General features: G+C 52.1%; 1 protein-coding gene across 3 annotated transcripts in view; it reads right to left on the bottom strand.

Moving 5' to 3' along the window:
• The window catches only part of MSI2 (musashi RNA binding protein 2), a 379,231-nt gene that overhangs the window by 175,167 nt on the left and 176,833 nt on the right, over positions 1-27,231 (bottom strand). The window lies entirely within an intron of this gene.

The following is a 27,231-nucleotide window of genomic DNA, read 5'->3' on the forward strand; positions in this document are numbered from 1 at the left end:
AGGCAGAGGTAGGCCTGTTAAGTCCTGCCCACATGATTCAATGTCAAAATTCTGAATATATGACTCAAGGGCTTAGGGTAAGGCAGGTGCTCTGATGAAGGCGACGAGAAATCTCCTCTCCAGCTTCAAAGACTCTCACGCTTCTGGCTGGAGCCTGAACCTCGGCTAACATCAATGTGGGCTGTGTTTACTGGCTTTGAAACACTAAGGAAGTCATACTCCTGTTTGGTTTTATTTTGTTTTTTTGCTCTTACTAGTTACATTGACAGATGCCTTTACAGGCTGACATTTAAAGAGCTCTTTCTCCTGACGATTGGACCCTAGTGAATCGCTAACGTGCCGTGGAAGGATTATTGGCATTTCAGTGGCTCTGACCTGGGCGTGGCTGCCAGCAGGACCCTGCACACATTACTTGCCCTCTACAAGCCTCAGTTCCCATGTGTAAAAATTAGATTCTCACTCCTCAAACCTGTCATCAAGGATTAAATGGGTCATGTTTGTAACAGGCTAGGGAAAGTACCTGCCAGCACGTAGTAGGGCTCAGAATGGCTGCTCAAATGTGGCCCTGGAGGACCCTGCTGTCCCCACCACACAGAACAAACACAAATCCAAAGTCCACTGGCTCCGATCAGCACAGACATGCCTGAACCTTTTACCACTGCTTTGCCCTCACTTGAGAACCAAAGATTCTAATCTTGATACTTCTGACTTGTCTTTCCTGCTCTTTTCTTGGAGGAGATGATGAATTACCCGTTATTAAATACAATGCTGTTTGAGATTAAACCATTCATGTAAAAATGGAACACCGAGGAGGTTTTACACAGAGCACGGATGAGAAAACAAATCCCATTCCAGCAAAGGACAACGCAGTCAGGATCAGTGAGTCCAGAGAAGAGGGCTGAGACCAAAAAAGCCAGGCTTTAGAGGCCTGGGAGGAGCCTGTGCTCTGGGTGACACTTTCTTTCCCCATCTGTGTATCCCCAACGCAGGAGTGAAGAGGGGCTACCACTCCCTATGCCCCATTCCCACTCAACGGCTTCAGGCTGCAAGACTAACCTCAGAGAGCCCTTATCCCTGCTGCCGTCAGTCTCCCCAAGCCCCCAGCAGCCCAGGACTCGCAGGTCACCTACAGGGCTCCATGGGCCAGGAGGTCCCCCCGCGCCTTCCCTGTGGCGCCTGCCCCCATATCCCTCGCCCCCATCGGGCACCACTGTCTTCTACTTGTTTGGCTGGAAGCACCATGAGGGCTAAGGTTTCACCTGTTTCGTTTGGTGCTGCATCCCCAGTGCCTAGGACATGGGCCCGGAGCAGGCACGCAACGGCTACTTGAGAAAACAAATGGACAAAAGCAGTAACAACGAGACCAAGTAGCCATTCTCCCAAAGGATTAAAGTTAAGTCCTTGCTTGTTTTCTAAAGAGAAGAAATCCATACTTTAGCGGTGGGAAGACGGAACAAATAGCTTGGCCTCCTACCCAAGGACAGAAACAGGACTGGCTCGCGCCAGAACCTAGCAAGGGATCCCTGAACTCCTTCCGACTCAGAGTGCTCCTCCCAGGACTGCCTGGGGCCTCACGGTGGCCTTCCTCACATCTCTGGCTCAATAACATGAGAATTCAGAAACCCAGTGACATAAGTGCTGGCCTTGAACGTAACAGAGAGACGTCGGTAGAACTCTATCTATCGGACTTGGATCTGGGGGGCAGATAATACTATAATACATACTTCAGAGGCCTGCGGCCTTTTCTTTCTTGAGAAAAGAAACTAAGATATCTGGCAGTGCATCCTAAAAGCTTCCAGTCCTGTAATTTAAAACAAAACACAAGAAGTAAGTAACAAACCGAGGCTTCTCCATCAGATTGAACCTGTGCTTCTGAACCGGGAAAACATCTCAAAGGATATAAGTAGGAGGCAACAGGGTGCTGAATATTCTAGAATCTGGGGCCCACTGGGCACTGTCAGTTCTGACTGGCTGATTCTGATCAATGGGTCCTTCTCTTCGCTAGAGGCCAACCTCCCCAGAGCTCAAGAGGGGCTGTATGATCGGACCTTTTGCTGGCTTCTGGCCTGCAGCCCAGGCATGGCCCATCACGAACATGCCCAGGCATGGGGTTCACCCTGCTAGGAGGCTGCAGAGCCAGTGAGGAGATGCCAGTAAAAGCCCCTCTGGGTGGGCGGGTCCTCACAGGACCGGTCTCAGGCCCCATGCTCTCTACACGCTAAACTTCCCCCTCGAACCGCAGCCAGCGTCCTTGCAGGGAGGACAGGGCGGGGAGTTGGAGAGCTTAGCTGTGGCTCCCTCTATGCTCCAGGCTAGGTGAGGGCTGGTCAGATGGACTAAACCAGGGCTGTGACAGCCTCTCGCTTTCAAGCTTTTCCAGTGCCTCCCACTTACGAAGGCCACGTGTTCCTGACCAGGAGTCACCCAGGACACCACGTCCCCCATATGGAAGGAGAGCAGGCCTTCTGCAAAAAAGCTCTAGGGTCTGCAGGGGCTGTTCTCTGACCAACCCCACCTACCCTCCAGCCCCCCGGCACACAGCATGGAACCTCCTCCCGGCAGCCTCCCTGGCTAAGTCCACTCCCCTCGGGTGGATTCACATCGGTGCACAAGCAGAAGCCACATTCAGAGGCATTCGGGAGGCTCTGCAGGAACGTGTGAAGCCTCGCAGGGCGGGGGGCCGGGGATCCTAGGAGCTGCCCAGGGATGGGCTGCGGTTAACCACTTCTCTGTTTGAGAAAACCTCCGCAGCAGCGCAGGGCTCAAAAGGAAACCTATTTCGGATCAGCAGCGTCAGGCATCTGGAGCAGCCCGGCTCATTGGCAGTCGGCTCTCCTCGGAACTGCCAAACTCTGAATCCATTATAGGCAGCTGTGTCAGGAGAAAGCCCAGCTTGTCAACAGAAACTCCTTCCATGGAGGCCACACGCTGTGTTTACCTCTCCAAAGTTGAAATAAACAGCTGCCCTTCTCCACCCCCCGAACACACACGCACATCTGAGGCCGTGTGGGGCTGAACCCTGCACCAGAACTCGGGAACAGTCGGGAGTCCCCTCCCCACCCCACCCTGCCTTTCCAAAGTTTGGTGGGATGCCTCCGTCCCTCCCCTCTGAGCAAAGCCCCCAAACCAAAGATCTGTTCGACCAGTCAAGAGACCATGGGACAGCTGGCCACGTGGGGATGAGGCTTTGTAAAAAGAAGAACTTGGTTTTCAAGTTTTCAGTGGCAAAGGGTGAAGATAGATAGGTCTACCCAAGTGCCTTGTGTCGGGGGGTGGACGAGGGGGAACCAGGTTTCTCCTTACTTGGCTCCAGAGCACCTATGATGCTCCCGTGTGAGCCCGGAAAAATGACCTAACCCTTTCGAACCCCAGTGTTCTCATCTGTAAAATGAGAACACTGCTATCTTCCAAGAGCCGTTGTGAGGATTAAATGATAGAGCCTCGGTACTTAGCTTCTTGCCGCAGAGACCCTGAGGCCCTCGGCGATGACAAAGCCACAGGATGGAACCTGGATCCCTGAATCACTGCATGGATGAAAGGCCAACCAGGAACTTCCAAACAGAACTGTTAGATGAGCAAGAAATACGCCTCCATTGGGTTAAGCCTTGAAATTCCGGGGGGTTAGTTATTTCAGCAGCCAGCATTACCCTAATGCAGGGAGCCATAAGGACAGCTTTCTGTTCCGGATTTGAACCCAGGCAGGCAATTGTGAATTCCTTGCTCTCAACTCCTACAAAATACTCAAGTAGCTGAAGGCTTCCACCTACACAAGAGACCCGTTCTGCACCTCCTCTTGCCCTCTGATGAGCTCGGAGGAAGGTGCCCGGAGGTGCAGGATGCCTGGAACGCAGTGCGGATGCAAAGGAGGGGAGCCTCATCTTCCCGCGGCTTCTGCTCAGGCTCGCCAGGACACATACAAGGCTATTAAGCAGAGGGAGCTGCTGACGCAAATCAGATTGGAGAGCCCTATATGTTGTGAGTGGCAGGCGCTAACCGTTTGCACGACAAACCTCCTACAAGAAGCCGGTTAAACTGCCCTTTTGTGCCAATTAAAGATTCTCCAGAACACAAAGATTACACACCATTCTGCAGCGCTGACAACAATGAAACAATTTTAAAGGCTATTCAGATCTTCAGTTCGCAGCTGACACTGTCGGGAGGGGGAGATGGGCTGTGGCTTTGTTCTTTGTTGTTGTTGAGTCTTAAGACTTAACCGGAGGATATGGGGGGGGCGGTGGAGGGGAGACTGGCAGACAGCAAGAGTTTGAAATGCATTCTTGGGAGTTTTTATAGGAGAAAAATGATGTTCTTTTCTTGTGGGTGGGTGTGTACACAACCTTGCGTACACACACACACACACACACACACACACACACACACACTCACTCTTTCTTACTAGCTCCTCTCCTGGGGTCTTCAGAAATAATTCCCGAGGAATCCTTGTCTCTCTGGGGCTCTGACCTACCCAGAGATATGGGGTTATGGGTGGTACTAACAGATATGTTTGGTACCAATTAATTGAAACTACAAAGGGCAAAGGCCCAGGAGCTCTTCCTGATGTGTTTGTTTTAAAGGCACATTTCCAAAACAGTGAGAGATTTTTTTTTTTTTTTTAAAGGTCTTTGGTTTTCAGAAATGAAAAATGGAGGCTTTATCCTCAGATAAAGCAAAGGGGGAAGCTTCTTTTAAGTAACAGTATATTGCCTATTAGATCCTGATGAGGGATGACTAGGAGCCCCAAAGATGTCACATGAGTTTTGTTCTTTCCACCCCTGTGTGTACACGTGTCTTGGGGGCATCCCCAGTAGTCACCCACAGTCCTCACCATCCAAGAATGGGAAGTGAGCATCTGTTACCCAATAAGCCCATGAGTGTCCACTCAACTGGACCCTCAGTGAGGACAGGCAGCCCCTCCTAGTTCTTTTGTCCATCCTTTAGCTTCTGGACATAGTCAGAAGCTCCTGTCTATGGTTTCACTCTCAGCCCCAATACCTCACAGTGCCTTGAACACAGTAGATGCTCAGTAAAAGTTACTGTATTGGACACGTGTAGATACGTTTGCATCAGGCACCTCAGAGGTCCACAGGTCACCTCAGAATTCAAAAGTCCATAGAGTCCTTCCTATTCCCACACAGGGCACTGGGTAGGCACTGGGTAGAAGAAGGAGCATAGGTTCCAAGGGATGATCCTCAGTCAGAAGCGATTTGGTTTCCCAGGGGACTCTGCGATGTCTGGAGGCATTTTTGATTGTTATGACTCGGGGGGGCGGGGGGCGGGGGGGAGAGGGGTGCTACAGGCATCTAGTGGGGAGAGACCAGGGAAGCCACTAAACAATCCCACAGCAAAGAATCATCTGGCCCAAAATGTCAGAAGTGCCGAGACTGAGAAACCCTAACTTAGAAGCTGAGCTGACTTACCGCTTACCAGCTTTGTCACTTTGGGCGGGATAACGGACCCCACTGAGACCTGGCTCTCAGACACGTATAACACGGATAGTTACAGCTACCCTACGGAAGGATTGAGGAAGATGCTGAATGTCTAGCGCCAAATAACTGTCTATCGCCAAAAAGCCAACTGCTACTACCGTTAATACATGTCTAGAGGCCTCGGGAAGCACTATTCCTGGCCCATTTTCAAGGGGTAGAAAGGAGGGAACTGTCACCCTGGATACTACCGATCAGCAAATACCCCCAACTTCGCGCGAGAGCTCTTGTATCCCACCTTCTGCCTCCATCCTGACCTCTGTCTCCTGAAGCAAATTCATTCATAAGAGAAACATCTTCCCCATAAAGAGGAGAGAGAAGGAAAAAAACAAAACCAAAAAACAGTCAAATGGTAATAAGTCTGGGTCAGCTCCCATCAGCTGGTTGTGATCAAAACAACTTTCACAGTCTGTCTGCTGGGGCTAAACGGAAGGCTTCAGACCATCTCAGGAATCTGAGCTCCCAGCGCCATTCCTACCCCAAAGTTTTACAAAGAGTGGCTTGCAGAAGGCCAGGGAGAAAGAGCTCTCCCGGCCTTGCCACCCTGGGGCGCCTGCACAGACGCGAGGGTAGAAGCTGGATTCTGGCAGCACCAGCCCTGCCCCATGTCAAGCAGCCCCTTCCTCCCCTGCGTCAGTGGCGAGAGGAAGGTTCTGGAAGAGAGGCCAGCACACAGCTTCTGCCCATGCCCTCCCCACAGAAACAATTAAGGAGCTCAGGCCATGGCTGCCAAGTTCCTCCGTCCAATTTGGTGGCTATTTTAACAGAGGAGAGAATTCCCAGAGGCCCCCCAGCGGAAATGCCCCTTGTCAGGGAACGTTTGTTTTCATTTCCTTTTGCCGTCAATGAATTCTACTCATGGCAACAGCTTGGGGCTGGATCGCATCCACACAGAAGCTAACCAGAAGCATTTTGTTCCCTGAAATAAATCTCTCTTTGGGGAATGAGTTATATATACATCTGTGCGGGGGGGTCTACGTATGCATACTCACACACACACATATATATTATGCATCACAGACAAAATGCGTGGGGCGAAGCCCCCGCCAGGCAGCCCTGAGCCTCTGGGAAGAGAAGTCAATGTGCTGGCTGGCGTCAAAGGGCATTCAGAGAAAAGTGGCTTGATGAGAAAACCCAATGATGGGCAGTGCCCTGGGAGTGGGGAAAAGGTCATGGAAGCAGAATCCCGTTTGGTCCAAGAGGACAAACAACACAGCAAGAGCCACGGCCACAGATTGTGTATACTGCACCGAGAGCCCGCTGAGTGCTCAGTCACTGCCTCGTTTCAGCCTCACAGCAACCCAAGGAGAGTCGATATTATTAGCATTACTGTTATCATCTCCATTTTACAGACGAGCAAAGTAAGGCTCAGAAAAGTTCAGGGGCGTGCACAAGGTCCCAAGGCTAGTAGGCGGCAGAGCTAGGATGCGGCTCAGCCCAAAGCCAGTCCCCAGCCTCTGAGACACAGGGACCCTCTCCCCACCCCCTTCAGTTAGAGGTCAGAAGGCCCGCCCTGCCCCTCTCCCTGTCTACTGTGGCCAGGCCATTTGAATTTTGGGCCCCCAACCGCCGCTCCCTCACTAATGGGACCTGTAGGTTTCTCCCTAGGACAGCTATCAAGGACAGCCAGTGTCACCTGTGCTCTTCCGACAGCCCTCCGAGGAGGTCCGTCCCCAAGGGAACACAGGTATGCCTGCCGACCTGCGTGTGAACCTAATCTCAACTTTGGAGACTTGTGGTTATGTTTAAAAGACTTCTTCCGTGGAATGGATAAAGAAGATGTGGTACAGATACACAATATACAGTGGAATATTACAGATATACAATGGAATATTACTCAGCCATTAAAAAGAAGGAAATAATGCCATTTGAAGCAACACGGATAGACTTAAGAGCTCGTCATACTGGGTGAATTAAGTCAGACAGAGAAAGAGAAATATCGTATGATATCACTTATATGCAAATTTTTTTGTGTGTGGTACACGGGCCTCTCACTGCTGATACATAAGACTTCTGTGAGATGAAGATCCCCACCTCATCTGTCTTTTGTGGGGCTCTATCCTTTCTGCTCTCGAGCTTGCTGGGAGCAAGGTCCACTCACAGGCAGGAACGAGAGGCCCTCACTGCCCCACGCTGGCTCTCCCAGGCACCTGGCCGCCTGGCAGTGAGGGCAGCCCCACGCAAAAGGAGAGAAGCCACTTCACGCTCCTGTTCTCGATCCCTCTGTTTCTCCTCAAATCCAGAGGACAAGCCCCGGGGGAGCTGTGAGAAGGGGACCAGGCATTTTCCCCCTTCCCCTCTCCTCCCTTCCTCCCCTCTTCTCCTCCTCTGCTCTCCTCCCCTCTGGATGCTTTCCGGGAAGCCCGTGCTCTTGGGTACAAGTGAGCCCGCTGCAGGGTCAAGGGCTGAGAGGGTCTCTGTCCATCTGCACTGGATAAGCCAAAATGCTCAAAGGCAGACCTGGAGGCGGGAAGAGGGGTGGGGGTGGGGGGGCGGTCCACAGCTGCATCGCCTTGAGCTACTCCCTGGCTCAATTTCTTCATCTGGAAAAAGCAAGATGAATACCAGCCTGGCCGACCTCGCGGGATTAGGGAGCAGATCAGATGTGCTCTGCAAGGCATCTATGCCAAACAGGTCATCTGTGAGTATAGCTTGTACACAGAAGGTGCTCCATAAATGCCTCAGATGGTCTGGCTGAGTCTGCCAGGAGAGCTAGCTCGATTCAAGAAGCCTTGACTGGGCTAAAGGTCAATACAGCGGTCACACACTCCAGCGCCCAGCGGCCAGGCAGGTGGCAGGTGTCCTAAGTGAGAGAGCAGGGTGGTGGGGTCTGGGGCCACCTGCTGGAAGGGGCAGCCTCCACCCAGAGGGTCAGCAGTGTGGTCCACGCCACGTGCAAAAGCACATTTCACGTGAGGACCCCGACTTCTGCTCCAAGCAAGGCCCTAAGAAGCCTGAAGGCGGCTGGGGCAGAACCACCGGAGCAGAAGCCCCAAGAACAGCAGCGGCCACCCTGCTCTGCTCACCCTGTTCCAGGCACTGTGCTGGGTGCTCCATGCACCGGGAGTGTGTTCAGCCTTCGTAACGGCCCTATGACCTCAGCACGGCGATCGGTCCCATTCTGCAGATAAGGGAACTGAGGCCCAGAGAGTTGAAGTGACTGGCCCAAGTCATAGTGGCGGGGCCGGGACCTGAACCCAGGCAGCCTGGCTCCAGTGCCCTTGTTCTTCACCACGTTGCTCTATCGCCTTCCACCCAGGGGAGCTGCTGGCTGCCAGGAACACCACCCTGCCCACCCTTGCTGTGGCCCTCAAGGTGCTTGCACCCTCTTTCCCAGCCTGGTCTGGGGACTCATTCGTTCATTCTACAAATACTCACTGAGAAGGTACCACCTGTCAACAGCCGTGCTGGGGCACTGGGATACAAGGAGCTTACACCTGACTGGAGAAGACAGACCAGGCGTTACCATACAGAGTCTGGGGGCTAGAAGAGATCAGACCCCAGGCAGCACGGGACAGGCGTGCACTCAGGTTTGGAGTGAAGGCAGGCTTCCTGGGGGAGGCAGCGTCTGAGCTGGGTCCTGGAGGATAAAAGGGCCTGAGGCCAGAGGAAGTGGAGAGGTAGGAAGAATGTTCTGGGCAGAGGGCAGGATGCAGCACGGCATGGTCAGGGAACTGCCAGAGGGTCGGGGTAGGAGGAGTAAAGAGGTCCAGGTGGGCACTGCGGGGCAGGGGCCCGAGGGCCACACAGGCTGTCTGGATTTTATCCCAGAGATGCAGGCAACGGGATGCAAAATCAGATGTGCACTACAGAAAGATCCACCAGCAGAACCGCCTGGAAGAAGGGAGGAGCTGGGGACAGGGGAGCCTGGAAACGCACCAAGTCCAAACTTTGGGCTCTCGGCCCCTCACTTCAGCGCTAGCGTCCCATCAACTCTTCCCTATTCCCCAGCCTCTCTCCCAGCTCTGGATACACCAGGTTCACAAGCCAGGGCCTAAAGATTAATACAGCTGAGAAGCCAAAGACTGGAGCCCTGGGTAAAATCGAAATTCCCCTGTAGGCCTTAACCCTCTCCTCACCTCTGACCACGGTCACGCACTCCCCATCAACTAAAACCTGCTGGGGAGACACTGACCGGGCACCCTCGTCATCTGTGTCCAAGTGTAATGGAAAAAATTGACTGTTTGCTTGGTGCAATAGGGCATGACACTGTTTACACGGAAATAATAGCCCAACTGTGATGGATTCTGAATCTCCATCACAGTGCAAGATTTGAAGAAGTAAAGCAGTTAGAAAAATAATTGGTTTTCTTGTTTAGTTTAAAAATCCTTTATGCTTATAGACCATGGTCTTCATACCTCCCTTCTTAAGGGCTGTAAATAGTAAAGAGCGACAGCAAGGGGTGGAAACAGAAAGCGCAGAACTTCAGCTTTTCTGGGAGGCTCCCTGGTCGCTTTGGGATTGGGAGCACAGTGGGGCCCTGACTGGAAGCGGCCACTGTCTTCCTGAGGCTGCCACGGACCTGAAAGCAGCCTCCCTCCAGGGCAGATACGGAGGCGAGAGCTGGTCCCAGGCAGCCCGTGTCTGGGGCCCAACCCCAGTGAGAGGCCGCTAGGGAAGAGTTCAGGGCTTCTGCTTTCAAGGGAGGCGAAACAGTCAGAGAGGGTCATTTAAAAGAACAGAAGGAAAAGGGAAAGACCACGGACTCAAGGAGGGAGTCCAAGAGAACTGCCTTCTTAGGGGTCAGTCAGTAGTGGCCTCTATGAGTATGAAAGGACAGGATGTTGTAAGGGTCCCCTGGCACCAGAGTTCTAGGTCACCTCTCCCCAGCTTCTAGAAGCAGGCCGCAGGAATGCCGTCTGGTTGAAAATAGCATGAGAGAACAAATACTAACAGGGGAACCAAACACCCACCATCCCTCTCTCCTTCCCTCCATCCATTCTACACATGCACCCTCCACACGCCCTGCTACCCATCATCTGTCCTTCCTTCCCTCCATCCATCTGCGCATCCACCCTTCATCTGCCCTTCTATCCATCATCTGTCTCCTTCCTTGTTCTCCTTCCTTCCATTCACCCATCCATTCATTCTTCTTCATCCCTTCCTTACTGATTATCAAGAGGTACAATAATCTCCCAGGTACAGTCATTTCCACCTGGCCAGCCCGACTCCTGGCCCTAGGACTTCTAAGAGACCCAGAAATGCACACCTATTTGAGAGCCCTTCCAAGAAGGGCTCTGCCTGTCTTCAGGGGGTGAGGATTGGGTGGATTTGAGGGCTTTCCAACCTGTACACCCTCGTCCTGGTCTAAGCTCCTGGCTAGCTGGAGGCCTGACCACCTCCCTCCGTCCTCACAGTGAGAAGGACTAAACGTCCAGTCCTGACTAAGTCTCTGGAAGAAGACAGGTAGTGATCCCACATATGAGACATCATTCCCTTCTGCTCACAAGATAAGGGACCCTTTTGAAAAGAGTTAATAGGATGAAAAATCACAGCAGCTAAGATTCACTCCACCTTCTCGTTAAACTGAAGAGAGGGGACACAGAACTCAGATGAACGAAAACTTCGGTTGGTCTGACTTAAGGCCAGTATCTCAAATATGATTTTCATTTGAAAGCTGGACCTAAATGTTGCCAGCAGCTACCTTTAAAAAAATTCAATAAAGAAAAGAGGAAATGAGAGTATAGGGAGAAAAATGCAGACATTTATGAGTTCAAGACCCTGTGGGACACTCCTGAATATTTTAAATATCTTGGGGAAAAAAAAACGGAAAACAGTTTCTCCCAACTTAAACCAGAGAAAGGTGTCTCTTTCTAGTCTGAAAATCCTTTGAGGTAATTCTTTAAATTATTTACTAGCTTTTTGATTATACTTTATGGTGGGGTAGGTGGCAGGAGAGGAGGAGAGGAAAAAGAGAGCCTTGCTGGGCAAGAAGGAAGTGGGAGAACCCTGCTGCTGACATTTTCAATATGTCTGGAATATTTTAAAAGCCGTGTGTCTGTTTGAAATCGCACCGTCTCAGGCAGCAATGGGCCGCTACCTCCGGACTTCTTTAGGTCATATTTGCATACAAAACACCGGCTGCTGAGCAGCTATTATGCTGCGAAGTGTAAAGAACCCACAGAGAACCCCATTAATTTTTCAAGAATTCTCAGGCCCTGGCCTTTTAAAGGCCGGTGGGGAGAAATTCCAGCCAGAAGTCTCCCACGGTCACCACCACTATACGCTGGGTCCCAGTTGAAAAATGAAGAGTGACAGGGCCTCTCCCCTCATTAGGGAGACCCCACTCTATTGATTTATTTGTTTGTTTGTTTGTTTGCGGTACGCGGGCCTCTCACTGTTTGTTGCGGCCCCTCCGGACGCGCAGGCTCAGCGGCCATGGCTCACGGGCCCAGCCGCTCCGCGGCATGTGGGATCCTCCCGGACCAGGGCACGAACCCGCATCCCCTGCATCGGCAGGCAGACGCTCAACCACTGCGCCACCAGGGAAGCCCGAGACCCCACTCTTGATGGCCGTGGTGAGCAGAGCCGGGGAGAGGCCACCGTGCGCACCCACGTCCCCCTCCCAGGTCCAGTTTCACAAACTGTATTCCAGCTGTTAAGCCACTAGGTGCCAATTTTCCAAATCAACCTTATGATTCCAAAGCCATGAAAGCGTCTGCCGCCTGATCGACTTTAGAAACCTTCGACAGGGCTCAGAGCCGAGCAACAAAGCCGCGCGTTCTTCCGGTCTTAAAAGGAGCGGTTGCACTGCAAGGACAGCTTGGGTTTCTGGGCTGCTCCAACCCCACAACGTAGATAGGAGGGGGCGAAAAAGAGGCTGGAATTTAGGAAAGGATGGTCACTCAGGCTGAGAAGAGCTGGGCGCAGCCCCATCTGCACCCCCCACAGGACATAGGACGTTCCCTGTCCCCCAGCCTAGAAGCCCCTGTACAAGGGGACAGACAACACCCGCCACCCGTGGGCTCCGGACCAGGTTTAAACGACGCACGTGGAGGCCTCAGGAATGCCTGGCCCAGACCCTACCACACACCGGCTCCTGCCTCCCTTGCCCCGCCCTCCACCCACCCCAGGACCCCAAAGTCCGACAGTCCTTTGAATTAAGAGCAACTTATTTTGTGGGAAAGCAACAAAGCAGTTTTTGATGAAACCCAGGCAGGGATCTACCTCATTTTCCCTGCTTAGGATAAGGAGCCCAGGACAAACAGATGCGTGTGAAGTGACTCTCGTCTAAAAATGACTCCTCCACGCTTTCCTTTAGGTTTTCGAAACAAGTCACCAAATTATGTTAAACAGAAATATGATGGTAATGAAAAGGATAATCATAATATCACATGCTTAAAGTGATTCTAGGCGGTTACGTCAAAAAAATGTATTTTTCTTCCTATGAGAAACGTTCCCATGGTCCAAGATGGGGGTGTTTCCCAAGTAGGTCAGGAAGCAAAGAACCCACACCACTTAAAAGGGAGGCTGCAACCAGGTTTCACACAGGACCTCATGCCAGGCAGGCAGGGTTCACGGGCCTCTGTCCTATCTGATGATGGAGAGGGACTGTTTTCAGCTCAGAATCCAGGACCTTTCAACAAGGTCAAGGCGTCTTCCTGCGTCTTCCGGCCAAGCTGAAACAGGAGGCTCTGCAGGACGCCTGCTGGACCAATCTCAGGGAAAGAGGAAGGGGTGGAAATCCACCAGGGCTCCTTCTTCACTCAATGTCCCACCCCATCCCCAATATCAACGAAAGAGTTGATAGAAAATACTTATGGACCACTGTATGTTTGTTAAACTGAACCAAACTTAGGCCAGGAGACAAGGTGGAGACACTGTGAGGGTGACAAAAACAGAAGACATTCAGGGCGAAATCTATTCAGTACAGAATATTCCATTCTAAGAAGTGTCCAATAAAGGACAGAGAAGAAGGGCTTCCTGTTTGGGTAATATGGCAGGTGAGTGAACAGAACTGGCTTTGAAGGATGGGCCTAGATTGCCTAGATGGAGGTGGGGGACCGCTCCGAACTGGGCACATCAGATATGCTGTCTGGGACCCGGGGCAGACCAGGGGGCTGGAGCAGAGTTCACACTATAAAACCGATGGAGAAGGGGCTGGAAAAGTAGTGTGACTGGACTGGTTTCCCTTTCGGGCTGGAAGGACAGGTAAGAGAATACACTGGAACATGGTGAAGGCAGGGTTCGTGGAGAAGCAGAGTATCTGCAGGGGGAGGAGACCAAACCAGCTGGAAGTCTGGGGCAAAAGCCCTGGGGGGATGGGTGATCAGGGTCTGGACTAGAGACAGCCTCAGGAGGAACCAGAAGACCTGGGCTGACGGGATAGATTTTTCAGACAGAAACTGGTGGCTTTCTCAAAACTTTGAGAATCTTCTAGGTTTTACTCACGACGGAAATTCCCCAAGATCAAATTTTATCAAGTCATTTCAAAACTACAGGTGCTATTCAGACAAAGCTTCTCCCCACTCTGCCCGCTACCCTCCACCCTTCCATCCACAATGCTGGGGGATCTAGCCCGGCCCCATCCCTTCTCAGCGCGGGCTTGGCACTCCAGACAGAAAACGACCTGTCGGGGGAACTGAGCAGACCAGGGCTCCAGCAGGAGGGAGAAAGCAGGGCAGATCCAGGTGTCCCTCTGCATCCCTCCCAGAGCTCAGGTCCGGGGTCCACCAAAATGCAAGTAGGAGAGGGTGTTCACAGCTGGAAAAAAAACCCTGCATCTCCTTAATCCCCAGACCCGATGGCCTCCACTGAGATGCAGTTAGAGAAAGACCCAAGGTGGAGTCACCTGGCTACTCTCCAAACTCCTTTATCAACACAGGTACACAGGAAGGGAGCACGACCAGGAACACGTGTCTGTGTGTTAGTGGTTATGACACTGAGTGTAACGGGACGAGAGCAAGGTATTCCCGCGATTAGCAAGGAAAGAAGGAACCCCAGCTACCCAGAGGCCTCTGCTACATTACAGACTTAATGGCCCATAATGCTTTAGGGGCCAACATGCCCCTCTGGCTGAATTTCAACGCTGCGGCTAGCTCTGCATTTGGCCTAAATTGATTGCCTTGGAGGAGGAAATGCTTTAAATGATAAGGCTGTGCCAGGGGATGTCCCTGCCCTGTGATGGAATACTTCTGATCAACAGAAGGAAATTCTCTCTTGATATAGAGGCTCACATAGACACCTTGCTTTCCTGTCCCCACCTACATAAGCCCCTGCCTAGAAGTGAACGCTGGATAGGGGACTTCTTAGCTTCCAGGAAGAAAAGCTGTGTCTGAGAAGGGCGGGGGAATCTGGTGGCTGCACGGCGAGACGTCCCAGGCTCACGTGGGTACAACAGCCACTCGGCAGAGGGCCAGGGAGGAAGTCCTGGTGGGGCTGGCACACCGCAAGGCACCCATCCATCTGCTGGGTGGCCCAAACAGCAAGGAGGATCATGAGGGCTAAGGCAGCAGAGGGGGCAACAGAGAAATGCAGAGCAAGGTCAAGGGAACAGAGGGTGGAGAGAACGAGAGGGTACTGGGGGAGGAAGAAGAAGGGAAAGAGGGGAGAGGAAAAGAAAGTGGCTGAGTCGTGTCCCCTCAAATTGGTATGTGAAAGTCCCAACCCCCAGCACCTCAAAATGTGACCTAATTTGGAAACAGGGTCATTGCAGAAGTAATATAGTTAAGTTGAAGTCATACTGGTAGGGTGGACCCCTAATCTAAGTATGACCGGTGTCCTTGTAAAAAGGGGAGATTTGGACACAGACCTGCACACAGGGAGAAAGCCATGTGAACATGAAGTCAGAGATGGGGTGATGGGCCGACAAGCCAAGGAACGCCAAAGGTTGCCAGCAAACCACCAGGAGGCGTCGAAAAGGCTCCTTCACAGCCCTCAGAAGGGACCGAGCCTGCTGACACCCTGATCTGGGACCTCCGGCCTCTGGAACCATGAGACAGTAAATGTGTGCTGTTGGAGCCTCCCCGTTTGTGGCTGTTACAGCAGCCCTAGGACACTAGTACAGAGGGGAAGGGAAGGAGGAGGGAGGGTAAAAGGAGACATCCGTGCAGCGCTGCCATCTCCTTCCTAAAATCCAGCCGTGCCTGGGAGGGGGGCTCAGCGCTGCGCCCTGCTGTTCCCGCATCCCTGGGCCCACCTCCCTGCACGTCCCCTCCAAACCCCCGCCGGCCTTCCAAGTCCTCCCAGTGCGGCGGCTCCTCTGCGTTCCCTTGGCCAGAGCTACCTCTTAGGAGGATTAATTTTTAATAAATCAGCACTCTGTTTTTCTGTACTTATTAAAATTTAAGACAATGAGTCATGGAACCCATAAGGATTGGGTTGACTAATTACCGCCGAACAGCTGCCTGGTATGACTGTGTGGCCCTCAGGGAGCGGGCAGGGGCTGCTGGTGCGCAGCTCTGAGAGAGGCTGGGTGATGGCTCTGTAGCCGTGTGATCTGCGTCCGAGTCAACGGCAGGGAGCCACCAGTGGGCCCCGGGGTCACATGCTCAGGCATCTCGGGAGCATCGCCAATCCCAACACTCCAGAGGAAACAGGGCCCTGAGAGGAGGGGAGACCAGCCCTGCCACCTGCCCATGGGGTGTTCAAATCTAACTCTCCACTGAAGTGCTCAAAAAGAGCGGTGCAGGGTCTTCCCTGGAGGCGCAGTGGATCAGACTCCGCACTCCCAGTGCAGGGGGCCCAGGTCAGGGAACTAGATCCCAACATGCATGTCGCATCTAAGAGTTTGCATGCCACAACTAAGGAGCCCACGTGCCGCAACCAAGGAGCCCACGAGCCGCAACTAAGGAGCCCTGAAGCCGTAACTAAGGAGGCTGCCTGCCTCAACTAAGACCCGGTGCAACCAAATAAATAAATAAATATTTTTTAAAAAAAAGAGAGAGAGAGAGAGAGGGGTGAGGCCTCTGCAGAGTCTCAGCCCTGGTGAGTGAGCTGGGTACACGGGACACGCAGCCACCCCCTCCTCTGCCACTCAGCCAAGCACGTGGCCTGCACTGGCCAGACTGTCACCCTCCCTGGAAGACACTCAGCCCAAATGCCCTTCTCTCTTTGCAGCTCAGTGGTGCTCTCTCCTCCCCTCTCCTTGTTAGCTCCCCTCCCATCCCGGATGAAGGGCACGTTTCAGCCTGCGACAGCAACAGGGCCGTCACTTCCCACCTTCCTTTTGTAGGTTCAGGCACTGCCTGTAGTTCTGCAAACTCCTCTGTCACCCCTTAAGGCCTTGGCAGCTCCTTCCCTCTGGACACCTCACCACCCCGCCTGTACCTGCTGAATCAGGTTTGCCCTTCCAACCTCTGCTGAGGTCTCACGTCCCTGCAGGGCTCTCCCCGGATGAGCCCTCCTCCTGCGTCTGAATTCTCTGCCTCCCAGACGCTTTTATCACGGCACACCCCACACCGTACTTTAATGACTTGCTCTGCACAAGTCTAGCTTACCTGAGGTTCCCGGGGACTGTGTCCCCCTCTCCGGTACCTAGCGCTATGTCTGACCCCTGGTCAGACTTGACCAGATGCATGAACACACACACACACACACACACACACACACACACACAGTGGTGTTCACTAGAGCTCCTCTAATCAAGCCTTAGGGTTCCAGCCTAACAAGCGTGGGAACCACGGGAGATTTACAGACCTGGAGCCAGAGGCCAAAGGTTCAGGGCCTCTAACATTCTGACGTCAGAGGAGCCGGAGTCACAGCGGATGATTCAAATCTCTCCCTTCCCATCTCTAGGCACTTGATGCCTTTTCCAGAAAAGTCTGAGCACGGACATTGGCCCTGCATTGTGGCCATGTCCTGCCTCACCTTCTTTCACCTCACTCCTTTCCCACTCCTGGCCCCCGAAATAAAGCAGGGGGCACTTCAAAAGAAAGTTGACAAAGACCCAAGTTTAACACAAAGGCAGTCTTTAAAAGGTCAGAAGGATGTCTGTCAGAAACATTTAGCCCAAGTCCCAAAACACTGTGAACAGTTTAATTCTGTGCCTCGTAAAGGACCCTGAAACTCAAGTTTTACCACAGCCTCGTTAAATGGGAAGAAAACATGAGGCAGTGCAGGCCTGTCTCTGCTGTGCTCCTACCCAGCTCTTACAGAAAGGGTGGCATTCTCCTGAGTGACGCAGCAAAAGAACCCGTGTGAGACCAGGCTGAGGTCACTTGGCGGCAATTAAAAGGAGCTGCCACATCTTCCCAAAGCAAACAACCAACACACTCACCAGGCGCCTGGCAACCGCCAAGCAAGGGATAGGCAAGGGAATTCTCGAATCATCCTCCCCTGGCCTGCCAGGGTGCCCTCCCCACACACCAAGCCTGGTTCAAGACATGGGATTGGGAGCAACTAAAGGCCTGGTTATTTTCTGGAGTTATGCAGTGGCCCATCTGAGTGATGCGTGGGCTGCCAGGCTTCCTGCTGACCACTCAGAGGCAAGGAACACAGAGAGTATCAGGGCTGGAGTGAGGCTCCCCACCCACTGATCCAGGGGGTTCCCAATCAGACTCCTTGTGTTTCTAGAGACGATACCAACAATGAAGCTTTGCGGCTTCCCAGAGTCAATCAGAAATTACACAATGACTCAAGGTGCTTTGACCTTGCTTCGACTAAAGCATGGTTAACAGTAGTTGACCTGACCTCCGATGGCCTTTGAGAGATTATATTTATATGAGTATATATATTTACATGTTTATATTTGTCATATTTATAACATTATGAATAACTTTTAATATTATATATTATGTAGTATTATCATATAGTATATGTATTATTTGTATATTACAAAATTATATGCTTATATGTGTATGTATGGACATATGCACATAAATATGTATGTATACGAAAATTATATAAATTTGATATATTCTTATTTAAGTATACATTTATATATGCAATATGATATCAGATAGATATATCTATATCAACTTGATATAGATATATCTGATTTGAAGCTGTCAAGTCAAAATTCATCTGACTCCCTAATATTTATTAATTGATTTTTAAGAGAGAAAAGTAATTTAAAAAGAAGTAAAGATGTTACAGAACACTCTAATAACGCCTATCATTTCACAGCTGATGAATCTGAAGACCTAGAAGGGGTAGTGTCTTTAGAAAGTTTCTCAAGGAATACTCCAATAGACATTAGTCCCCTTAAAATAAGTTCAGTGGCCAAATAATTCCAGGAAACAGTGTCTACCTGAACCTGATCTTAGAAAATCAGAACACCTGTTAGCAGAGTAAAGGCTCTGAGAAGTCCTGCATTTTGGGAATTCAGCAGTTGCTAAATTTATTTATAAATAAATTTATTTGGCCATAGAGTCCTCGTGTCTCTCAACATTTCGCACTGCCTCTGGGAAAACGTAGCCCTAGGGAGAATGTCCAGTCTTCCAGTCTAATTCTGCTCCCAAGAAATGGTGAACTTGGCAGGAGTGGTCAATCTGACCACACACTAAAACTCGGGGCCTTGGAACACGACACTGACAAACTTCCCATTCCCCTCCCCTCCCAATAGCTAGGAACTTTCCAAATGAGATGCCAATAAAAACATAGGGCCCAGGGTGCATGGAGATCGGGTGGGGGAAATATCATGCCTTGTTCCCTTCTCAAGGAGCCTTGGAAGGTTCAGGTAAGTCTCCTGCCAAGGATACTGAGATGGTTGAGAATGACCTAGAAGGCAATCATCTGCCCAGAATAAACTACGAGATGATGCAGCCCTGAGAACTGTATCAAGGTTCTGCAGTGAAGATTTGCTGACCCACAGGCAGCAGGCCTGAGATTCAGCCCTAACCACGCTCCTGACCACGGTCCTTGCCCAAGACCATAACTCTGCACACCCAGCTCCAAGACAGGGGAGTCAGCTCTGGCGCCCCTCACTCCCTCTCCCAGACATTATGAGGCTGAGAGGAGATACAGATATAAAAGTGCCCTGCCCTCGTCCCATCCTGTCTGTGTCTGTCTCCCCCGCCTCCCACCCCGGCACCACGAGCTCTCTGCCAAAAGCAGGAACCACTCTTCAACCTCCTCGTATTCCCAGGGACCAGCTCAGAAATGGCGAGGACGGCTCCTGTTAAATGGTGGCTGTTTGATGGTTTGAGTCGACTGCCTGGAAATCCCTCACTCTGCCGCGTCTGCTTCAGGTGACAGCTCATGAGGGTCGCCTCCGTGCGGCAGCTGGTCCATCTTCACACGTGATGACAAGGCATGCAATAAAAAGCTTCCTGGTGATGTTTCTACCACCTCTCTGCCCCAATTAATCTTTAAAGCTTTGTCCAGAGAGCCCAAAGCCTTTTCAGACATCAGCTTGCACAAAATACCTGCACACGGGCAAACACCGCGATGGGACTGTGTGTGTGCGGGGGGGATGCCTGCATGTGGAGGGGAGGGGAGAAGCTGAAGTTTCCCCAACGTCAGGCAGCAAATCAGCCCGGGGCAGGGTCTACTGAGCTCTCCCGGTGTCCTATGTCTCAGAATACAAACAGGAGGCCGACGACGCAACCTGGGACCCCCACCCCGGACCCCAGATCCCTGCACTGGCCCAGTTCTCCTGCTGTGTTGGGTTCCAGCTCACCACATCTCTCAAGGCATCTCTGTTTGTTTTGGACTCACTCTACACAAAAACTTAAACACTCAGGGGGCATGAGGAGTGAAAATGGTGCTGGTTTACAGTTGATCTCTTTTTAACGGCTGTAATCTTTAATTCATAACAGTCTCATGAACCAGGCAGGCAGCGGACAAGGGCTGAGGGCCACCCCCTTCCTTGGGGGGCAGTTTAAACACAAGCGGCTGTACAGGAAGTTGGTTTTCACAAAAGCGAAAAAGAGAAAAACATGCTCATTTACAAGCAATGGCTTCAAGCTCCCCAGTCTTGTTATTGTTGCCAAGGGGTCCGACCGACAGTGACCGTGACCACAGCTCCCTGCGCATGAGGTGAGAGGCAGGGGTGTCACTGCATTATTCAGGGGTGATGACAAAACCATCTCTTCTGCAAAGTTACCACAGAGAGACAGTTTCATATACGAAGAGCAAGAGACAGCTGTCTGTACTCGAAAAGAAAAAGAAGTTCTTTTCACACACGGGCCCAGAGCCATATGAAGAGGTACGGGGAGGGAACTCACAGTCACTGGGCGGCTCTCACGCACCTGAGCACGTGCTAGGTGCTTTAAGGGACTTTCTAAGGTAAGCGGGGAAACCCAGGCTCTCAGAAAGTTACTTAACAGTGTCAAGGTCATGAAACTGACAACGGCGGGAGTAGGGTTCCAGCCAGGCCCTCTGATCCCACCGCAGGAGCAGCCACAGGCAGGGCCAGTACGGAGGATGGGTTGGGACCCCCAAACGGAGCCATGCCGGCACCCCTGCTTCCCGGGCCGGGGTCTGGACTACTAACACTGCTGGTTTTAACCTGGTCAAGAGTTCAAGTGCCACGTGAGCTACCTGGCTGTGAACAACTGTTCCATTCTGTGGCCACAGCCCAAAGCGCAGACCTAGGCTGAAGTGAGTCTCAAAACAATACGCCATTGGCAGCTACAAGGAGAGGGAGAGGGGGGCTGGAACCACTCGTGATCACCCTTGAGAACAGTCAGTGGGTGCACATGGTCACCCGCACACCCGCAGCAGCGTCTGGACCCCTGAAGGAAGCGGTCCTGGCTCTCTGTGGTTCCTGGTCTCAGGGGCCGGCAAACACGTAGTAATCGTCACTCAGCCTGAGGCTCCTTCAGGTCAATGACACACTTAGGGAACGTGCCCAAGACCCACACAGAACTCCTAAAGGGGTGCAGTCCTCTCCGCTCAGCCTTTCGGTGGCCGTTTATTTCATTGAGGGTTACGCCCTAGGAATGAGGGCTCCCCTCTAGGTGTTGGTCTAGGCAGCCAACTAGATACCAGAACACGGGGCCATGCAGCCCGTTCTGCCCAGCACAGCAACTCATCCAACCAGCGGTGTTTGATGAGGAAGATAAAGATGGGAGCCCCGGGGTCAGACGGTTTGGACCCGGGCCCTGACAATTCCCAGCTGTGTGACCTTGAACAAGTCACTCAACCTCTCTGTGCCTCCACCTCCTCCTGTGTAAAGTGAGAAATAATAATAGTACCAACCCCGAAGACCGTGTGAGGACTAGAGGAGTGGATACAGAAGAGTACACAGCATAGGAGACGTGCTCGACACGGGCAGATGTGTTTGCTCTTGCTGAAATTTTCTTTTTTTTTAAATAAACTTATTTTTGGCCGCGTTGGGCCTTTGTTGCTGCGTCTGGGGTTTCTCTAGTTGCCGAGAGTGGGGGCTACTCTTCGTTGCAGTGCACGGGCTTCTTACTGTGGTGGCTTCTCTTGTTGCAGAGCACGGGCTCTAGGCACGTGGGCTCCAGTAGTTGCAGCACGTGGGCTCTAGAGCGCAGGCTCAGTAGTTGTGGCGCACGAGGTTTAGTTGCTCCGCGGCATGTGGGATCTTCCCGGACCAGGGCTCGAACCCGTGTCCCCTGCATTGGCGGGCAGATTCTCAACCACTGCACCACCAGGGAAGCCTTCTGGCTGCTATTCCGATGCTGGAGTTGAGCTTCTTGCTTTGTCCCCCTACCGCACTGGGAAGAGCAAATGAAATCAAGTATCCCATGATACCACTGAATCCTCACCACGCAGTCATTTTAGGGATACGGCTCAACCCCAAATTATCAGGTCACAGATGGGACCTGTGGTGCCCATTGCCGGGGCAGCAGGCCTCATGAGCTGTCACAAGTTGCCCCCAAAACCAGGAAGGTGGCACCACAGTGATTATGTGCACGGGTGAGAAGCCCCTTGGTCAGGACTGGCCAGGAGGTCTGGTGCACATTTGCCGTGCAGAAGCCCCCTCCTCTCTGAGGTTAAACCCTGTGTCCAAATCCCACTTCCCCACGTCTCAGCTGTGTCAGCTGGGGGCAGGACGTGAACCTCCCCCCAGGTCCTTATCAGTGAAACAGGGATGAGGACAGTACCAGCCTCATGGGGGCGGGTAGGAGAAATGGGTAAGATGATGCCCAAGTAGTGTGTGGCTCAGTGCCTGGCATGTTGTGGGCACTGAGTAAAAGGATAGCTGTTCCAACTGCAAAAACGAGAGAAAGCAGGCCTTCTCTCTACAGATCAGAACCCTCTCAGAGAACAGCCTTTTCAAGAACAACACCCCCCTTTGCTCTTTCAACCTAAGTCCAGAAAAGACAGTCCACGTTTAATGATCCTAATCTGTAGAGAATGAAAGTGAGCAGATGATCACAACAAGAACTTGTCTGCCCCTCAAGAGTCCGGGACACACAGGTCGGGGGTCTCTGGCCTACGGTGGGGCACACATAGCCAGGAGGCAGAGGTCTGGTTTCTAGACTTGACTCTCTCACCGGCAGGCAAGGCAGTCCTGGGCAAGTCATTTTCCGTCTGGTAGGATGGACACAGGCCCCTGGGGCCCCTTCCAGCTAAAAGTGTGCACCTGACCCCCATGTGGAGGAGAGGGTCCCTCTGTCCCAGTGGAGATGGCCGGAATCTCCCAGCCGGACCCCAGCTGGACAAACCTCCGCTGAGCGTCTAGGGAAGTTGCTAAGCGGGTTTGCAAGGTGCTGACCATGGAAGCCCTTACCATGCCCTCTACCTGGAGCCTGATGAACGGGGTGTGGTCCGAGGGGCCCACCTCCAGGTCAGGTGGATGTGCGCACACAGGAGAGCTACTCTCCAGGCAAGGAGGAAAGGGCATCACCGTTGGTCACGGTCAACAAAGCTTGGAGGGGTCCAGGCTTCTCATTTTCACAACCCCCAGACCCCTCAGCTCTCTTCTTCCCCCTGGGAAGCTGGGACCAGAGAGCCAGCTAATAGAAGTGACAGATCGCACTTGTTCCTTCCCTCTTTCTGAAGGGCCCAAGTGCCCCTGCTGGGCAGCAGTTGTGAAGAGTCTTGAAGACTGTATGCACCCCTGTAAGGAGGCAGGAGGAGGAAAGTGGGCCAGGCCAGACAGCTGTGCCAATTTCACTGTAATTCCCGAATCACACATCTGCCTTCCTAAGGCTCTGCATCTTCAACATCCCACCTTAAATCGCAGAGAGAAGCAAAACACCAAAGCAATTTTCCCTGCTGGCTCCGGCAGAGGTACAAGCAGGAGAGAAAGAGACGAGGGACCCGTCCTCTGCGAAGATCCAGCAACGGCTACAGGATCTCTGCTCTTGGAAAAAGGGCAAAGTGTCTACTGTTCAGAGACATGAGGCCCTGACTGCTGCCGCCGCAGAGATGTCACAGGACAGGCGGCATGGATGCGACCGCTTGCAGAAGGTCCTTGGGCGTCCACTACGGGCAGATCCGCCCACTACTTCAGAAATAGCAACCAGCTCTTTGAAGGAGGCTTCCTCAGGCACCATCATTCATGTCTGAGGACTGACTTCCCCAGCTAAGGATCTCATTTGTGCACTCCAGGACAAGACTGTCTGCCAAGGAGATGGAGCCTTCTCCATAAAATCCCTACCCTAAGTGTGTACCCACATATGCACGCACACACCCACACTCTCACACATTTACACACTCAAAACCAGGCCATGGACACTACTGTCTGGCAGACAGTTTTGGGCCCTCCCGGTTCAAAAGACTGTCAGGGTCTTAAGCAAAGGAAGCTTAAGTCTAAATACCTGGCCCTCAATTAACTCCCCAACACTTTGCTACTTCTGGACACTTACCTGCATCGTACAACCACCCATCTCCCCAATCTTTTTTTTTTTTTAATAAATTTATTTACTTATTTATTTTTGGCTGCATTGGGTCTTCGTTGCTGCACACGGGCTTTCTCTAGCTGTGGCGAGCGGGGGCCACTCCTCGTTGCGGTGCGCGGGATTCTCACTGCACTGGCCTCTCCTGCTGCGGAGCACGGGCTCCAGGCACGTGGGCTTCAGCAGTTGTGGCACACGGGCTTCAGTAGTTGTGGCTCGCGGGCTGTAGAGCACAGGCTCAGTAGCTGTGGTGCATGGGCTCAGCTGCTCCGCGGCATGTGGGATCTTCCCGGACCAGGGCTTGAACCCGGGTCCCCTGCACTGGCAGGTGGATTCCCAACCACTGCGCCACCAGGGAAGCCCCTCCCCAATCTTCTTAACCATCCATCTTCCTGGATTCGTAACAGTGAGGAAGCTTCATGGAGCCCAAGGAGAACTAAGAGGGTAGAAACAGCACCACCACCTGCCAGGTCACCCAGTCCCTACACTGGTCCATCCAAGCTCCCTCTTCTCCCAGCTAAGTCTCAGGAAAGGAAAGAAGAAAAAGTGAAGGTTTGGGGGAAAGTGGAAAGCCTACCGCAACAAAACAATACTGTATTATTTCCTCTGAGTATATAGAAAAGTACATAAATGCACAGAAAAAGCTCTGTATGAATATTCACCAAAATGATAAAAGCAAGCTCGGGGCGTACGGATGAGGCAGAGAAAGAAGAGCAAACTGTCCAAAGGGAATTCACCTTTTCTACAGGTCTTCATTTTTCCCAAGGAGACTGTCTCCCTGTATTACTTTATGTAATTTAACAAAGCTTTTTTTTCCTTTCTTTAAGCTGGGGGTGCCATTTCCAGTTGTTGCTCTAGCCCCAGAAGGAAATAAATCTTTTTCCTCCCTCTCATTTTTCCTCTTGAAGAGGGAAAAGGAAACCCTGTTCCCTCTAATGTTGAATTTGCTGAAGGTCAAACTCTAGTGCCTATAAACTTTGATAATGTCTCCATAATTTACTATTTTTTACAGGCTCTATAGCTTTTAATAGCAAAAGTGAGTAATTCTTCACTGTTCATTTGCAGCATGGGAAGGGAAAAAATCTGCCATGTCTGCTGTGTCTGCGCTAAAACACTTCATTTTCTTCTCTAGTCAGTAAGTGAACTAGAAATTACTTCTTGCAAACAGATGCAAAGGTCTATAATGGACACACAAAGTATGTGTCTGTGATCAAGCCTGGGCAAAGACGAGGAAAACGAAGGCAGCCACCCAGGGGGCAGTTAGCACCCTCCAGCAGCCGAGGTACACTTTACGAAATGTATCTCTGCTGGTCTACAGAGTCACAGATTTCTTTGGTCATCAACCAGTTAAAACAAAACCAGCAACCCCAGTCTTTCATAGATGTGAAAACAATTCCAAAGCGGGGGAGACCTGTTACTCTGGGGCTATAGACCAGGACGTGGGTGAGAAGGGATGGAGGTGGAGATGAGACAGGGAGAAAGCATGGCAGCCTCACCCCTCCCAAGAGGGGCCTCACCCCAAGCAGGAGTAGGCTGAGTGAGTGCACCTGGCACCCACACGGGTACTACGTGTGCATTCCTGTAAATCAGGAGGTGTGACGGGGGCGCACAGGATGGGTGTGTGGTATCGGCATTGGCGCATCACGAAAAGGGCATCGGCCGGGGAGTCAGATATCTGCGTTTCCACCCTAGCTTGGCTTTCAGTCAACAACCCAATAATGAAACCTTTAATGATGACAAAGGCTATTTAACATTTACTGAGCACTTACTTCCTGGGTGCCAGACTCCGCACGCATGATCTCGGTTGACCCTCTCTCCAATTCTCCACTCATTCCTAACCGTGACCCCCCATTTTGCGGAAGAGGAAGCTGAGGCTCAGTGCAGCTATGCAGAGGCCGGCCCAACGTCCAAGCCAGTGAACGGCTGCTGACACCGCGACCGTGCCACCTCAGCCCCTCTAGGCTTCCTTTTCTGTTCCTCACCAGGTTTTGAGGCTCTCAGAGCCACACAAAGTCAAGTCCTTATAGAGACAGCCAAGTATGACCGTTCCTCGAGCCATGAGAACCTTGGAGCAAGCACGCCTCTGCCCCAAAGACGTGAACGCCGAACAGGCTGTCCTGGACCTCACAGATCCATTCTTCACCCCTCCCCAAGCTACCCCCCCACCCCGGCTTGCTGCAACAGGGAAGCAGCGTGAGATTTTTGTTATTAACCGTTCCGATAGCAGAAATCTATGTTCCCCGCCACTGTGTCGTTCTACCGGGGGTGAGGGGGACCCGCTCCACAAACCCACGGGCAGGGTCCCTGCCAAAATCCACCACACACTGTCTTCCTGTTCATTTTGCCCCACGGATGATCTTTAAAGCTTTTTAATTGTCCTTAATAAATTACCTACACGTGCACGATTGTTACAATAGTTTCATTAATTTTTCTCGGTGCATCTAAGCTGTTTATCACAGAAGTGTTAATGGAAAAGAAAAACATGCCAGGCAGGCTCTCTCTCACACACTCTGGGCTTAGGCAAATTAATGCTTGTGGGACTGCTTTCCCGCACCACAAACAATTAGGGACATATCTTACTTCACCGCAGCAAATCGGCTTTCAGCAAGGCCAGGAAGAGCGTGCCCACCAGAGAGGAGCCCTGGGACCGCCCGCTCTGGACCCGGCACACAAATGCCTGCCTCGTGTTCCGTAACTTGTAACTTTACCTCCGCCCTCAGTCGGCTGAAACCTACACTGAGGGCTAGTAGTTCACTGCTTGCCCCACACCAGCCAGGAGAGGCGTGTCAGATGACGCGCTTCTTGGCTCTCGACCAGAATGATCAGGGGGGACGGGTAAGAGCATCCTGGTGGCCAGAAATGACGTTCTGGAGGCTAAGAAGCAGAGGACGTGGGCCCTGGGGTCGGGCAATCAACAGGGGACCGATTGTCTGGCCTCCCAGGGGCTGGAGGAAAAGGGCACAGAGGCTGCTGGGAGCGTAGCTATAAAACCTGAGACGGCCTATGTCATTCCACACACTCACCATCTGACCGAGAGCTCGGCGGGACAGCTG

The sequence above is a fragment of the Phocoena phocoena genome, chromosome 19 (genome assembly GCF_963924675.1).
Source record: "Phocoena phocoena chromosome 19, mPhoPho1.1, whole genome shotgun sequence".
NCBI classification, from domain to species: domain Eukaryota; kingdom Metazoa; phylum Chordata; class Mammalia; order Artiodactyla; family Phocoenidae; genus Phocoena; species Phocoena phocoena.